This window comes from Hippocampus comes, unplaced genomic scaffold (genome assembly GCF_001891065.2).
Source record: "Hippocampus comes isolate QL1 unplaced genomic scaffold, H_comes_QL1_v1.1 scaffold283, whole genome shotgun sequence".
NCBI lineage: Eukaryota > Metazoa > Chordata > Actinopteri > Syngnathiformes > Syngnathidae > Hippocampus > Hippocampus comes.
Genome location: NW_017806234.1, coordinates 407663 through 422877, shown reverse-complemented (window position 1 = coordinate 422877; position 15215 = coordinate 407663). Strand labels below are relative to the sequence as shown.

The following is a 15215-nucleotide window of genomic DNA, read 5'->3' as shown; positions in this document are numbered from 1 at the left end:
TCACATGTGAACGTACAATGGCCAAAGTTTGTGTTTTCGAAAATTGGACAATTAAAAGGGGAAAAAAAAGAAGTTTAAAATCTGGCATACAAAAATCTGTTGTTGTTTTTCTCGCACATTAACAGATGTACATCATAGTGGAAATAAAAGCTGCCATTTGAAATTATTCCGGTGACAGAAGAATCCATAAAAGGCCATTTGGTCTCACTAATTTGCAATATTTATGTGGGACAATTTCTTGGGAGCCCAAACAAGGGGGTAGTCACGCGGCTGCATATGTCCCTCCAGATTGGGCCAACATACTAAACAACAGCAGCTCACGAGACGAGGCGGGAAGGGGGGGACAAAGCCGGCGAGGATGGCGGCGGCGAGGAGGAAACATTTGCGGGGCTACGACTCTTTGGAAGGCGAACGCTGCCTGCCCACCTGTCTGCAAGGCTGCCAGCTGCTCGATTCACACAAGCATATGGGTGCTGATGCACACGTAAAAATGTCAATGCCCAAACACATAAACGGTGGGAAAGAGTGCCTGAAGACAGATTTAGTAAATGCAACGAAACTCTGATTGATGTTGCTGTTGCTTCCTGTGATGGCAAATGTTGTTATTCATGTTGTTGTGCGCTGTAATTCTCATACGCCTTGTTTGTTTGTTCATCTAATTGTTGCATGGTTCATGCGTGCATTTGTGCAGATGTGTGAAATTAACAATTAAAGCGTAACTCGTGTCATCATCCTTGTGGCCGTGAAGCTCACGTATAAAAACACAGATTTTGATTTGTTTATGCACACTTGGAGAAGACCTTGATTTGATACTTTGAAGAAGATAATGAGAGAAAATGTACTTTCTTGCTTATTTTCTAAGCAGCGAGAGGTTATAGCAATTGTGTAAAAAAAAAAAGCTCGGTTGGACTTGCTCAGGTTTTCTGTGCCGAAGATGATGATGATGTTGGAGGTGCTCCTCTTTGGATGTGAAGCACTCGCAGCAAGTTGAGCACCATGCGACACTTTTGATGAACTTTTAAGAAAAAGGGTATGCATATCCAGGACCTCGCAGGTTGAATGTCTCAACAGTTGTAAAATAGTCACCCTGAACCGGTTGCCAGTACAACGCAGGGCATACATAGACAAATAAACATTCACACTTACAATCACACCTAGGGACAATTTAGAGTGTTCAATCAGCCTGCCATGCATGTTTTTGGAATGTGGGAGGAAACCAGAGTACCCCGAGAAAACCCACGCAGGCCCGGGGAGAACATGCAAACTCCACACAGGGAACCCAGTACCTCTGCACTGTGAGGTCAACACACTAACCACTGGACCACCAGGCCGCCCTTTTCCCGAGTCATTCCACACCTAATTACATGGTCCACCATTGTAGCGCTGATGTCGTCAGTAATTCTATTTGTTACTTTCCTTCCTCCTTCACCTTCTTGTCCTCCTTGTCCTCTCCTTTTTGCTTCTTCACCTCCACGTCTTCTTTCTCGGCTTCCTCTAATTCCCGCTATTCTCACTCTTCCTGCTCCCTCGATTGTACGCCACACCCCCGGCAGTTTAGCTGCGGCTTATTTACAGCGCTGAGTCTGATTGCAAAGTGAACAAATGATCTAAAACAGTTTTCTCCTGTGGCAGTGTGGCCAGACTGTTGACAGAATCGTGTAAATGATAGCCGCAGATGTGTGCTGTTTTGCAATCGTGTGTCGATCACTTTGAAATTGAGCGTTTCGCGAGTTGTGTTTTAGAAAATTCCAAACACAGTATAAAGCAGTGTTTGTGCTTTTTTTCTGCGAGTGGTTTTGCGATAGATATTAATCGTTTGAGAAATTGTGCAGCATTTCACTGTGAGAGTTTTAGCATTCAGAAGAAAAAAACTGTAAGCTATTGTTTATTGATGGTTTATTGAACTTCACAGAGCTATGCACTAGTTGGAACAGTTTGTTTTCCGATTGTGGCCGCTGTATGTGCATTTGGGTAGATTAAACAATACCAAGAAGTAAAACTGCAAACGTATAAATAAATATCAACAAACACAGATGCTCTTGTTTTGGAGTTTAATGCATACGTATCTCATGATTTGAGCGAATGCCGTAGCTTTCTTTCACTGTCTGTCACTGTGCCGATTTGGACTTCTGGAGTTTGAATTTTGGAGTTGAAATAAAACCCAGCATGATTCATGAAGATGCAATGTGTGCTGTATGTATGAGCTCCCTCGGCTGTCCTTGACCATTCATTGCTTTGCCTGTGTATGTTCAGTGTCGACATTAAAAAGCCTCACATGGCCACATGAGGGACAATACAGGAGAATATTGTAGCGCCCGGCATCTTCCATTATCCCAAGAAGACGTGAGTGCTTGTGTTTTTCATGTTAATAAAGGAGATAATTGCAGCCTTCAAAGTGGGAGTGAGGCAGCAGGATGGAAGTCACGTGGGGGGAAAGTGAAAGGAAAGGGATGTAAATATGCTTCAATACGAAGTCACTAATCTTATTATGTGTGTAGTTGGGGGTAGTGCGGCATGCTCACCTAGATGCACGTTAGTGTACCCTCACATGCAAACAAATACAGTAAGTTAGCCTGCCGCGGATCTGCTCAGAGATGTCTTCCAGATGAATAGGTGGTAATGAGCGTGTAGTGGAAGTGATTCTCTCCCATCATCCCCCACTTAACACCCCTTACACTGCCCCAACCCCACCCCATTTTTCGCAGGACTCAGGTGTACAACATATGTTGTCTTTTCCTCTGTTTTCCTCTATTTCTAATTTTTTTTTTCTTTCCAGACTCCGCTTTCTTGCTCATCTTGATCTGCAAAGGCCACCAATAGTCCACAATTTTATCTGGCCTGTATTATTTGGAACCCAGAGACATTTGCACCCCGGGAACAGCAGCGGGACTGTGCACGCAGCACACTCGTGTTCACATTAAAGTCACACCTCTTGAAAGAAAAAAAAAACAAACTCTGACATTGCTCATTCAATCTGGACTTGTTCTTTTCATCGCCGCCACATTCAAACAGCCCCCCACCCCACAGATGATGAGAGACGTAAATAACATCCTGAACAATGACTGTAGCTAAAGGCGCAATCAGCGTTTGACTGAAGAGAAAAAGTTGCATGAAAGGACATAAGAAGAAGGGTGATTTTTGCATGTGTTCAATGCTTTGGCAGAAGACACAACTTTTCATAATGTTGCCATTTTCCTCTATTTTGTAAAATGTTTGTTGTTAAATATGAATGCATAGACGCCCCCTTTTTTTCTTTTTCCGATCATGCACAGACGCACACATGCATGCACACACACGCAGCCCTGTCCAGGGCAGGTCCATGGGGACAGAGCCACTTGAAGGAGTGACTGCCTAATGAGGGAGAAAATCTGTTTTACGGTGGAGCAGCAGTGGTTAAAGCAGACTGTATTTACATTACACATGCACCAATTAAAGATGTAATTGACATCAACAAGGAAACCTCGGTGTCTCCCATTTAAGGATTCAGCGCTACTGCATGACAACTCTTGCTTCCCCATCAGAGGCAGTCTGTATGGAAGTCCAACGTTTTTTTTTTTTTGTTTTTTTTTTTTTTGTCATAGATTTAACTCAAAGAGCCGTGTAAACTTCAGCTTTGGGTGCCCTCATGCAGGTCTCGATACCAACTTTTTTTTTTTTTTTTTTTACTGGAAGCACAGTGGCCCTTAAAATTTGGGGCACGCGCTTAAAATTGACTTGCAAAGTAGATATTTGCATTTCCTGTCATCTACACTACATTAATGATAAAGGCAAAAAGTGTGATTCTTATCCGCAATTTTGGTGTTCCCTGCATGTTTTAGGGATCGAATTTGCAGCTAATTGAATTCATCTCCTTAAAACAACCAGGTGAGTGAGCATAGCCATATATGATGAAAACAGAATGTCCTACTTTTTTTTTTTTTTAGATGAAACATTTACTGTAACATAAATTTATACACTGTCTCAAATTTTCGGGGCAAGATGCAAGTCTGGAGCCCTGGCTCCATGCCTTGCTCAAGGGTACCAAGACAGCTCTAAGAAGCAGACAAGCACACCCACCTTATAACCATTTCTCCATTTCTGCAAAATGTGCTGTCTTCATTCCAATACACAAACTCTTGCTTCTGCTCAAAAAAGAATAATTTTTTATTCTCCAAATTGAAAAAAATAAACTGCGGCCATCGCAGGACGGCAGCACATGGATGCAAATGCACACAAAGTCCCAGGTGTAGTTACCCATGCAAGGATTATGTGGGAGTGCGAGTGTGTTTCCTGATAAAGAGTCTGTGTTTGAGTTTGGGATTGTGGGATTCTGAGCAGGATCCGTACAACTGACCTTTGGGGGGGAGGGGGGGGGATACAAAAAGGCGCTGTACTTAAATAAAAGCTGAATGTTGTTTAGTATGTGCAGTTGTGTTTTTGGTTGCTGCATCATCCAAATTTTAATCACATGTGTTTTTCTCTGTATAGCGAAGACACCGTGCGTGCATACTTGCCTGTGCATGTGTGTGTTTGTGTGTGTTGGAAGTGGGAGGGGGACATTGTGTTTGGGTTTGGGATCAGAGTCGAGTCTGATGTATGAACAGCACTCCATAAAGCACACAGATTAGCAGGTCAACACACACCCTAACATACTTACTGACCTAAACAAAAGAAGACCCACAAAACACACACACACACACGCACACACACACAGATGCCTTTTTGAAATAGAGAAGTGATAACTTGCTTTTAAAAATATAGTGACCGTCCTTTGACATATTAAAAACATATGAAAATGTTTAACGCTTTCATGCACCCTGTAACCTGATCACATAATGAACTGTCCACTGTAGTAACCGCTGTCCCTGCGAGGGTTAAAAAGCAACATGTTTAGGGTTGTTATATTATCAAAAACATAAAATGAATCAAGAGTCCCAACAAATGTAAATCTACAGAATGGGGTTTAGTGTGCTACAGATTGCTACTTACTGGTCAGCCTTTGCAACTGCAGTGTGTGCTCAAAGAATATACCGAGCAGCAACAACATATGATGAAGACAAATGTTTAAATCTATTGCATGTCCCTTCCACTTAGCTCTCTTTAATTGTCGTGTGTGTGTGTGTGTGTGTGTGTGTGTGTGTGTGTGTGTGTGTGTGTGTTTCTAATTTGTGTTTGGTTGTTTTTGCTTTTCATTTGCTGTTTTGATTTGATCTATTTGTTTTGCTTTCCTCTTTTCTTATCTCCTGTTTTATTTCTTGGTCCTGTCACTAATGTCACTAAAGTCACAAATGGAAATAGTCAGTATTTTTTGCGCCATTTCTATGCCTTGAAAAAAAAAAAAAATCCAACCAAAAAATATAGTGAATTCAATGTCCTCAAACCTTTGAGTTTGGAGACCAATATTAAAAAAAAAAAAAAAAAAACAGAAATTGGTGATTTTTGTTAGAAATGCCCTAAACGCAAACTTTTTTTGTATTGGGTATTGATTGGTTAAATCGAGAGTCCAAACAAAGCAGCCACTGTTGTAGGAATTGCAAGCCCAGAAGGAACGCATGCAACGTTAGCCAAAGGTTTCCATCGAGGCACGTTGCGAGATGGCGGAGGTGGCAGAGCTTGACACATGCAATTCCACAGTTGCCTTGCTGGTGAAGGTGAGAACAGTGGAAAAGGCCAGAGTGCTAGAAGGTCAGCCAGCAGCTCAAACGGAAGACATTTACTGCTCCAACAAGGCTGTGTACGCAAACACACAAACACGTACACAAAACATCTGAGCTAGTGTTGTTTTTGCTGGAATAATTGCACAAGCGAGCACATCTGGTGCACTTTGAGATGGCTGAATGCTGCAGCGCTAACAGTCGTCCTCTCAGAATGCCACCTTTTCATCTCAACTGGAATGTGCATTGTGCATGGTTTCTTTCCGTGCTACATGGAGGGAAGACAATTATGGAAATACTCAATAAATTGTTGAATAAGACCCCAAAGTTACCACCGATTTTTCTTTTTCATTGCGCACAATTATGTGATTGTAAATTTGTAGAAGGAGTGTGGGCAAGGCTCTTTTCAGTTCCAGTATGCTTGCTTGAATGCATTGAACACTGTCTTCAACCGCAAACCTTTGGAGTGAGCAAGAATAAAGACTGTGAGCCAACAGCGGCGAACTCTGATGTTTGAAATGTTCTTCAAAATCGATGCAGAAAGTCTTCCAAAAAAAGTGAAGGATCTTTTGATTTTCAAAAGGGGAATAACTTCGTAGTTTCATTAATTTTTCATGGGATTTTCATTCATGCTTTCATCTATAAAGTGGATCGTGGGGAATGACATTTTTTCAAAACCGCTGTGGCAAATTAAGTCAACAAACTACTATGTTATCATAAGTGTAAATAGGATTTTTGCTCGTATTGGTTTTAGAAAGGTTTTATCTCTCTTTTTTTTAAGGAATCGTATACTTCAAGGTAGCTTGCAATGTAGTTCCTTGGCTTATGTCATTTGAAGATAGCATGAAGGCTGACTTGAGAGTGTGTCGAATGTCTGCATGGTTATTTACACATACAGTGATACACATGTTTGAAGCACAACAATGGCAAGGTACTAGTGATCCATCGTTAGGTGTCGTCTTGGTCTTAAATTAAGGCCTGTTGTGAATTTTGCCGTTAAGCTCCTCAACTTGTGCAAAAAGTACTGAAACATTTGACAGTTGTAGATGTGCATTCAAAAGCTTCGAGAAGGTCACATTAAGTTCACCTGTAGAGGTTTGAATGCACGTGTGTGTCTGCATGTTTCCACATTTATGCTGAAACGTGTCACAGAGAGACATTGTCCAGTTGGCATGGCGACAGAGCGACTCAAACACTCGCCTCACATAGGACGGGGAAATGAGTCGAACTAGAAGAAGGAGTCACAACCCTCTCGGCTGTCTGTCCTCTTTGACTAACCTGATAACAACAATCGTCATTAGAGTATTTATGACAGCAACTTATGTCTGTGTCATCACATTGTCATGCTCGTCTTTCCACCGGTTGCTGATGCGATGGGCCTGAAGCCACCGCCGCCACAAGAAAGGCCCGGGAGGCCTCTTAAAGTGCAGTCATTAGGCAGCCACTTGTGTTGGTGTTCTTGCAAGAAATCATGTACCAGCCGTCAATTAGACACACGCGCTTGCTGGAGAGAACGGCAGTGGAAGTGCACGCCACTGAACGTGTGTGTGTGTGTGTGTGTGTGTGTGTGTGTGTGTGTGTGTGTGTGTGTGCGCGTGTTAATCATGACCCAAGGCTCAACCTGCTGTTGAGAAGAGTAACTTGTCACTTAATGCTTTTGTTCACTCAGGAACATCTGGCTTTGACCGAAGGGTGTGCGCGTGCGTCTCTGATTGTTTTAAATGGGCCGTTGCTCAAAGAGACAGAGCGAGAGAGAGCATTTGTGTGTGCGCACGTGTGTCTGCGTGTGTACTGATGCGAGCGCAGCAAGGACTAAGGCGCGAGGAGTTGATCATCGTCGTGTAAACCTCTGAGGGAAAAAGGCCTCGAAGCCCCTTCTGTCAGCTGGGCTCTGAACTACTTCCCCTCGACTGCCCCCACACAAACACACACACTCTCACACGCGCACACACACACACACACACGCACACGCACACACACACACACACACACACACACACACACACACACAGAGGATCCCTCTGGTGCACCAGATTAGGGTTTGAGTGAGTGTGAGCAGAACAATACCCCAGTGTGTGTTTGCAGAGCCGTGGCTAATTGTGTTCATTTGCTGCTTAACTTGAGACAGTGAGGCCACTGAAGATGTGTGTGTGTGTGTGTGTGTGTGTGTGTGTGTGTGTGTGTGTGTGTGTGTTTTAAGTGCCATGTGCGGCCAATTTCTGCGTTTGAACATCCTCGTTCACGTCCACCTAAGAGGCCGCATTTGGAAGTGCAGCTCGCCACAACTTCATGAAGTAACGCTGAGTCAAGTCGAGACCACCAAGCGTCCTTAAAAGCGGAACAATGGCAGCATTGTCGGCACTGAAGTCCCAGCAAGGCTCAAACGCACAACGGTGGTGGATCGATAGTAAATAATGTCATCTTAGAAGGTCACTCTTGGACCTTTTGGCCGTGTCAATACAAAACCACATGCACAATCACTCGCATGAAATTGACATAATAAAACCCTGGCATAACATTTCTAATGATGAAACGACTGGCATGCACACACAAGTACAGTAAATGTGAACGCAGCGCTGCAGGCTTCGCTGTGTTCACCCTCGCTGCCTCGCTTTGCTAAGAGGCCCCTCCCTGCCCGTGACGAGCGCAGAAAAAAAATATAAACAGCCGAAGAGACAAACAGCGAGAGCCACTTAGAACCACTTAAAGCCAAGGCTCCTTCCCACAGCGAAGCACTTGCCCAGGGCGAGCAGTGCCTGCTTGCCACGCCGGGAGGCCGAGACGGCAGGACTGGCTCTGTGCTAGTGGGCAACGCTTAGAAACAGTCACTTCCTCAAAGAGTGTGACAGTGGGTCTGCCCCTATAGGAGGCAAGTGAATTTTCATATATTTTCAAAAATAATCGGATTATTATGTTCACCCAAGGCACACTTCTGTGGAAATTTGCAACACCAAAAAGATATTTACACAAGATAAATGATACATTCGGTGAAATTCCATTTCAGTTGGATTGTCGGGAGAGGATCGTCAACTTTACAGATGATTTGTGACTTTCATTTTTCCATTTTCCATTGTTTTCTTTTTTTTTTTAATTTGCTATTATTCCGTCCACTCTGCCTCCCTGTGCTCGTTGCCTCACCTGCCTCTAGTTTTTTCAGTCCCCCGGCTGTGAACCCAAAGGCCAAAACTCCCCTGGGAGTTCTGTTTACCCTACTCCCCGCTTTTTGACATTCACCTACTTGGAGACAGAAGGAGAAAAAATGGAAGGACACACATTGTTTTCGGAGGTGAATGTCGACCCCTACTTAAAAATGAATAAAAAGCCATCATAGAAAGTACATATCATGTGGCAAAACAGAATCAAAGTTGTAAATATTTTTGCAGCTATTGCAGAATGAGGTCGAATATACAAAAAAAGATGTTGAAGCATATTTAGAAAAAAAAAAAAAAAGACACACTCCACGATCAGGTTGACGAACAGTGTGCAAAGCCCACAAGACGTGGCTCCTAACAGTGTGCGTTTACCTTGAGTGTAATGCATGCTGATGGTGACACAGATCCCTACAGGGCCAACCACCCCTGGGTTCCAGGTCTCCCAGCTTGAAGACGAGGTCAAACAGACAACTCTCAGCCACTGCGCCATAGAGGACTGCCCGGGACCATTAATATCCATTACCAGGAGGTATGCCTGGTTACGCTACTAAAAACACAAACACACAAAGAGACGTGTAGATGAACGTCAAAGAGGGGCTTCTACTGGAGAGAGAACCCAGTATGTGTTGTTTCTAAACTCTAAAAAAAAAAAAAAAAAAGAATGTTGCCTGCTGGTTTTAGATTTTGGTGTGTGGTTATTCACATTTCAATGCCGAGGGTTCGTCTGTCTGTGCAGTCTAGATGTAGAGCAATGACTTTAGAAGAGGAAAGCGTGCATGAGTAGCAGCATGTAAATGAGACGCCGGAACTCGGCCTCCAGCCGCTTGGTGCCAAAGATCATCACTTCAACTAGATGTCCTCAGGCCAATGACCTTCTGGGAGTCTGTGGGGTGTTTGTGCTTGTATCGATGAGATAATTGTGATATGCAAACTAAATATCGCCGCAGTTGGGTGGAATACCCTCGTATGGCCAAAGGTGGTCAATTTCATATTCCTTCACAACTTGATTTTGATCTTTTCCTGCACTGCTCATTATTACTACACATTATGAACCAAGTTCAAATGTGGAAAATTGCTTGAGAACAAATCTATTAACTCCTTTGGACACGAAAATGGTCATATAACCACTTCCTCATTCCACAGGAGCTTTGTGGCATTCTGTTGCCTCAGAATTGAAAGTCTGAATGTGTTTTTCGACAATATCAAGTTAAAATAGGTTTCATACATTTCAGCAGGCTTATTTTGTACACAATTACTAGTATACTGCTTTGTTTGAGAAAAAAGCGCATCAGGCACAAAGGTAAATTTGCACATACTGTAGATTAATATCCGCCAATTACACTATAGTCAGCTCGTTTTTATCCCTATTGCGTCACTCATAGCTGTTTTTGTGATATAATATAGACTTTTGTGTTGTTGGGAGGCAAATACAGACTTAGATGTACACAGCTGGCAGTGGCAACATGTCCACACCGTTTTAATCAATGACAACATATTAAATGAACAATTTTTAGTAAATTCAATTACTGATTGAACATGATTTTTGAGGTGGTGGTGTGTTGGTGGCGATGGCCACCCGGATATGATATCAATATAAGAATATATATATATATAATATAATACTAGCAAGCATGATGCGTTGTTTGGCAACACAAGCAAGACGACTTTTTTTTTCCCTTAAAAGTAGTGATTTTGTGGATGCAGGGAATCCACCCGGCAGCGACAATATCCAACAGGTGGAGCTAAACAATGCTAAACAGGCTGCCACTTAACTACGCTCACTAGATGAGATAAACTTGTCTCTTGAGTTTGTGTGTCTGCTTGTGTGTTTGCGCGCATGTGGTTTTGTGTGTGTGTGTGTGTGTGTGTGTGTGTGTGTGTGTGTGTGTGTGTGTGTGTGTGTGTGTGCGTGCGTGTGCGTGCGGCCGCCGAGCAAGCTGCGCCCTTAGCAGCCTATTATCCAGACTAAAGCATGGCAGCCGGCCCATATCTGCAAGGTGCGTGTGCGCTTCAGAGCGCAGCAGCTGTGCAATACCTCCAAGCATCTTCACAATCGTCAGACGAGGACGAATGTGGGTGAAATGAAGGACAAAAGTCACACCTCTGCCGCGTTTGTCTGCTCCCTAGATGTATGTAATGTCTCCTCCTTGGACAGCAGCGTATGCGCGCAGACGTGCACTTCAAGATCTGTTTCAGATCTTCTCACATTACAAAACCTGTTCAAGACTTTATTCCACTGTGCTGTTCCGTTTTCACATTACGGACCTGAAAGTGGGAGATATGAGTTGCTCTTGCCAGTATTTCATTTTCTGAGGGAATTGGAGCAGCAAAAAAGAAGACTAATGCTGTGTACATAATGTTCACAAAATAACTTGTATGAACTTGGCATTTAAAGTGGGACATATGGAAATTTAGCTTTAAAATAAACTCTTTGACTGGACCATTAGTCATGGACTGTATTCAAATTTCAGGTGTTCATAACATAGATGCACACTGAAGCCATCAGCCATTCCAACAGCGTCTTACCTTGCTCTTGCCATTAACTTCTTCAACAGTTGACTTCAAATTCCATAGTGACATTGTAGAATTTTTGTTCCCCCCAATTTTGCACATCTTTGTTGGGATGTTATTGCCATGTTCATTGTTGTGGCTTAATTGCACCATTTGCTTTACTGTCGTTGATCTACGAAAGAGGATTAGGGCCAGTTGTAAAAAAAAAAAATATTCGACCAGAGACAAATTCCTTGTGAGTTTTCAACATCGCTGGCCAAAAAGAGGATTGTGATTCTGAATCTGATTAGATATAAGTGGCATAAGGTTGAATTAATTAAAATGACATTTTGTTGAAAACAATTTCATTTCAGAAAAGAAAACATCAGTCTTCTCCCCCTAGTCTAGTCTAATCATTCTTGCGTGTTCTCAAATATCAGCCATGAAAACATTTTTATTTTTTGAAAGCAATGCAAGCTGTTATGCAAGCTATACACTGACTATTTTACATTGTTGTAAAGAAATAGTGATAACATACCTGATGTGTACTTGGGTGTGGATCCAGCTATGGCTTTTCTAATATTATTATTATTATTATTATTATTATTTTATTGGACGGGAGAGAGCAACCCTGGTTTCTTTTTCTCCATCTGTTCCTTAGTTGTAGACAATCACTGGCGACTGTAATGTACCATTACTGAACACTTTTAAGAATTTCCAACTGAATAAGGTTAAATGCACAGGTAAAGGCTCTTTCCTACTGTCTAATCATGAGCAAATGGCATTCGCATTCAGACATACAAACACACAACCGGGATCTCCCATCGCCTAACCATGCACCAGCACCACCACCAGCCGCGGCAGCCTTAGGGCTCAGCCATCTGCCGCCACTCTGTTCTACCCACCTTCTTAACATATGCAGCCCTTGCCCTGGGTAAGGTGGCGGGGGCACTGGCCGCGGCCGCGGCCAAGGGGGTGGAAGGAAGAGGGGGTGCAAGAGTGCATATGGTGCATGTGAAATAGTGAGAGGAAGGAGGTGAAGAAAATGGAGACAAATGAGGGATTACTTAAACCTCGCTTTCTCGCTCGGTCTCCCCCATATGGCCGTTTTTCTGTGTGACCACCAAGGTCACGGCCTGCAAAGGACTAGCAAGGCCGCAAGCGACGCAGTGAACAAGGGGCCGGTGGTGGGGGGGGATGTGCGGTTTGGAAAGTATGGGGGGGCTTGGTCAATGAGGCTGGCAGTGTCACTGAGACACCATTGTGACATTGTGCCTCGGGGCATCCGCTGCCACAAAAGGCAGGTGTGCGCTACTTTCATCTGCTCATCATCATCCCACCTCTGTCTTCCATCCCCCACGCAAGCAAGATGAGCGAATGACAGTTTTGTTTCATCGCTAACATTAATTACATCCGCTTTCCTAAAGTACTTTCGTTCATTTTTCATGAGGCTTCTTTGCATGCGCTGCACCACTCTGCTATTCTCTTTCTTCCACTGGGGGCCTTTTTACCCATTCCAGGAAAGCATCAAGTGTGGAGGTTTGTTTGTTAACCCATTGGGGAATTGGGTCAAAACACACACTTAAAAATTCACAAAAACCGCTGCATGTACATATAAGGTCCAAAAAATAGAAACACAATTCTCATTCTGTCACCTCGATCATCTCCTGATGGAGATGTGTGTGTGTGTGTGTGTGTGTGTGTGTGTGTGTGTGTGTGTGTGTGTGTGTGTGTGTGTGTGTGTGTGTGTGTGATTGTGCTATGATTAAATAAATCATGCTGACCTTTCCTATAACCTTTCCTCCCTACTTCAAGCTTCTGCCTGCTCTATCTGACCTTACAAGACCAACTCACATTAAAGACTTCTTTTTTTCTCCTTCATCTGAAGTTTTCCCACATCTGTCCTTCTCATGTGAGGAATTTCTCTATCCAGCAGTTTGGATTCCCTGTGCCGTCCTTCCGCCAAAACGCAGAAGCCTCATCAACATCGTGTGTTGTGCAATGTGCAGTGGTTATGCTTGCGCGTGCGTTTATGCCGTTCATGTGTGTGTATGTGTGTGATCTTTAAAATCTTCAGGTTCAAACGACCACTCTCACCACGCCCTGCCACTGAACTCACCAAGAGGTCGCTGAGATGCCACTGTGTGTGCGTGAGCCGATATCCTGATCTCCTGCTCTAATACCCCGAGGACCTTTGGTTCCTTAACTGCAGGAGCTCAGAAGAAACACAAACAGGCACCTTCAAAGATCTCACATCAATCGCTCTTACCTCTTGAAGTGTTGAAGAACGAGCACCTCAGGTGAAAGGTCAGCACACCTGCAGAGTGACACTCAATCAGCGTGCGCTGATGAAGGCAGCATTGAGGATGAATGGCAGGGAGGAGGAAGGAAGTGATGGCTTAATGTGAAGATTATGTAATAAGTCCTGTGCCAAGTGAGAAGGAGCCTACAAAGTGGTCAACATATACACACCATTTTCCACATGTGTAAGGCTCATCAAGAAGGTTCTGAGTTTAAATCCAGACTTGGAGGCTTCGGGTTAGGAGGGTAAGACCCTTCGAGGTGCATTTCAGCATTGGTTGTATTTCATCATTGTGATTTTCGTATATAATCATAATAATAATACATTTCATTTGCAAGCGCCTTTCACAACACTCAAGGACACTTTACACCAAGAGCAAACAATAAAACCACTGACACACACACTATATGAACTCTGGTTGGACCGTTCCAGTGAATGCAGGTACACACACTAGCTGAGTCTGGTCTACAAGGCACATTGCATTTAAGTAGTTTTTTTTATTCCCCAAGAACCGGTCATGTGGTGTTTTCACACTTATTGTTCCTCACGTTTGGCACGTATCAGTCTGAAGTCCATCTGCTTGGAGCAGAAAATGCAACAGAAATTGGACAGTGTGCTATGGTCTGCTCATTTCACCTGTTCTCTGCCCTTCACTTCTGTGCCGCTGCTTATGTTGAGTGTAATTCCCCCATGAGTGCAAACTGTCTTTACTGCTGACTTAAAATTGTCCCCCATGAGTGCAAACTGTCTTTACTGCTGACTTTTGATCGTGACAGTTGATCGCAGTTTTTATACCGTACATTCGATGTTGAGCTTTTCTACATTATGTATTAAGACTTTCCCTAGTGCAGTCACAGTCTAGCAAGTGAGGAGGGACATATTAGATCGGGGTCGGCAAATAAAAGCTGTCTGAACCTGTTTCACAAAAGTAACCATGGGAGTCACAAACTCTTTTGACGTGTAAAATGACAATCGATTTTCTTTCCCTTTTTATCTTATTTCTACTTCAGGTATCCCCTTGAGACTGTTGGTCTGTTGCAAGGGATATGTCAGCGCGTCCGCTATATTGGATGTGGCCATCGTATTAGCCACAAAATCTTTAATCAAACAATATTGTTAGAATGACAATGCAGTACAATCAAAAGCAAAAGGTTCAGTATTAATCCAAAGAGTTCCAGTTTGATGATCAAACTCCAAGGAGCAATTGAATGAGGCATCTTCCCAAATCGCTTCACTTTGCCACATTCAATATGACTGCGGCATCGACGTAATCAAGGTGAGGTCTGTGTATATGTACTTTATATGTTGTCTCCGGTATTAATTGCAAGCTTATTGATTGGGAATGGCAGTGCTGTGCGAATAGAGTACAAGTAGCATCAAAAATATGGAGCAAAGTACTGTCTGAAGGGGGTAATAGTAGTGCTCATGCTTCCAGTACTTCTCCTCCAAAGTCTTTACGACAATTCTAAGTGTCCATCAGCTTCACATAACTCATAACTGATTTGTGATCATGGAGACAGCAGTAGTGTAGAGTTGGGATGATAGTGGAAGGTTTGTCTTGTGCCTGTTTGAATGCCAGTGTTATGTGCTTGACTCCGCAGTGCTGAGCAACCAGCGTAGACGAGAGCAGAGAGGCTT

The 15215-nt window shown here is 43.3% G+C and overlaps 1 long non-coding RNA gene across 1 annotated transcript; it reads right to left on the bottom strand.

The window, feature by feature from the left end:
* Positions 1-5435: 5435 nt before the first annotated feature.
* Positions 5436-13508, bottom strand: LOC109507244 (uncharacterized). Its single transcript, XR_002166434.1, has 3 exons — positions 13395-13508; positions 9158-9329; positions 5436-5709 (listed from the first exon to the last, which is right to left on the bottom strand). It is a non-coding gene; the product is annotated as an uncharacterized LOC109507244 (long non-coding RNA).
* Positions 13509-15215: the final 1707 nt, after the last annotated feature.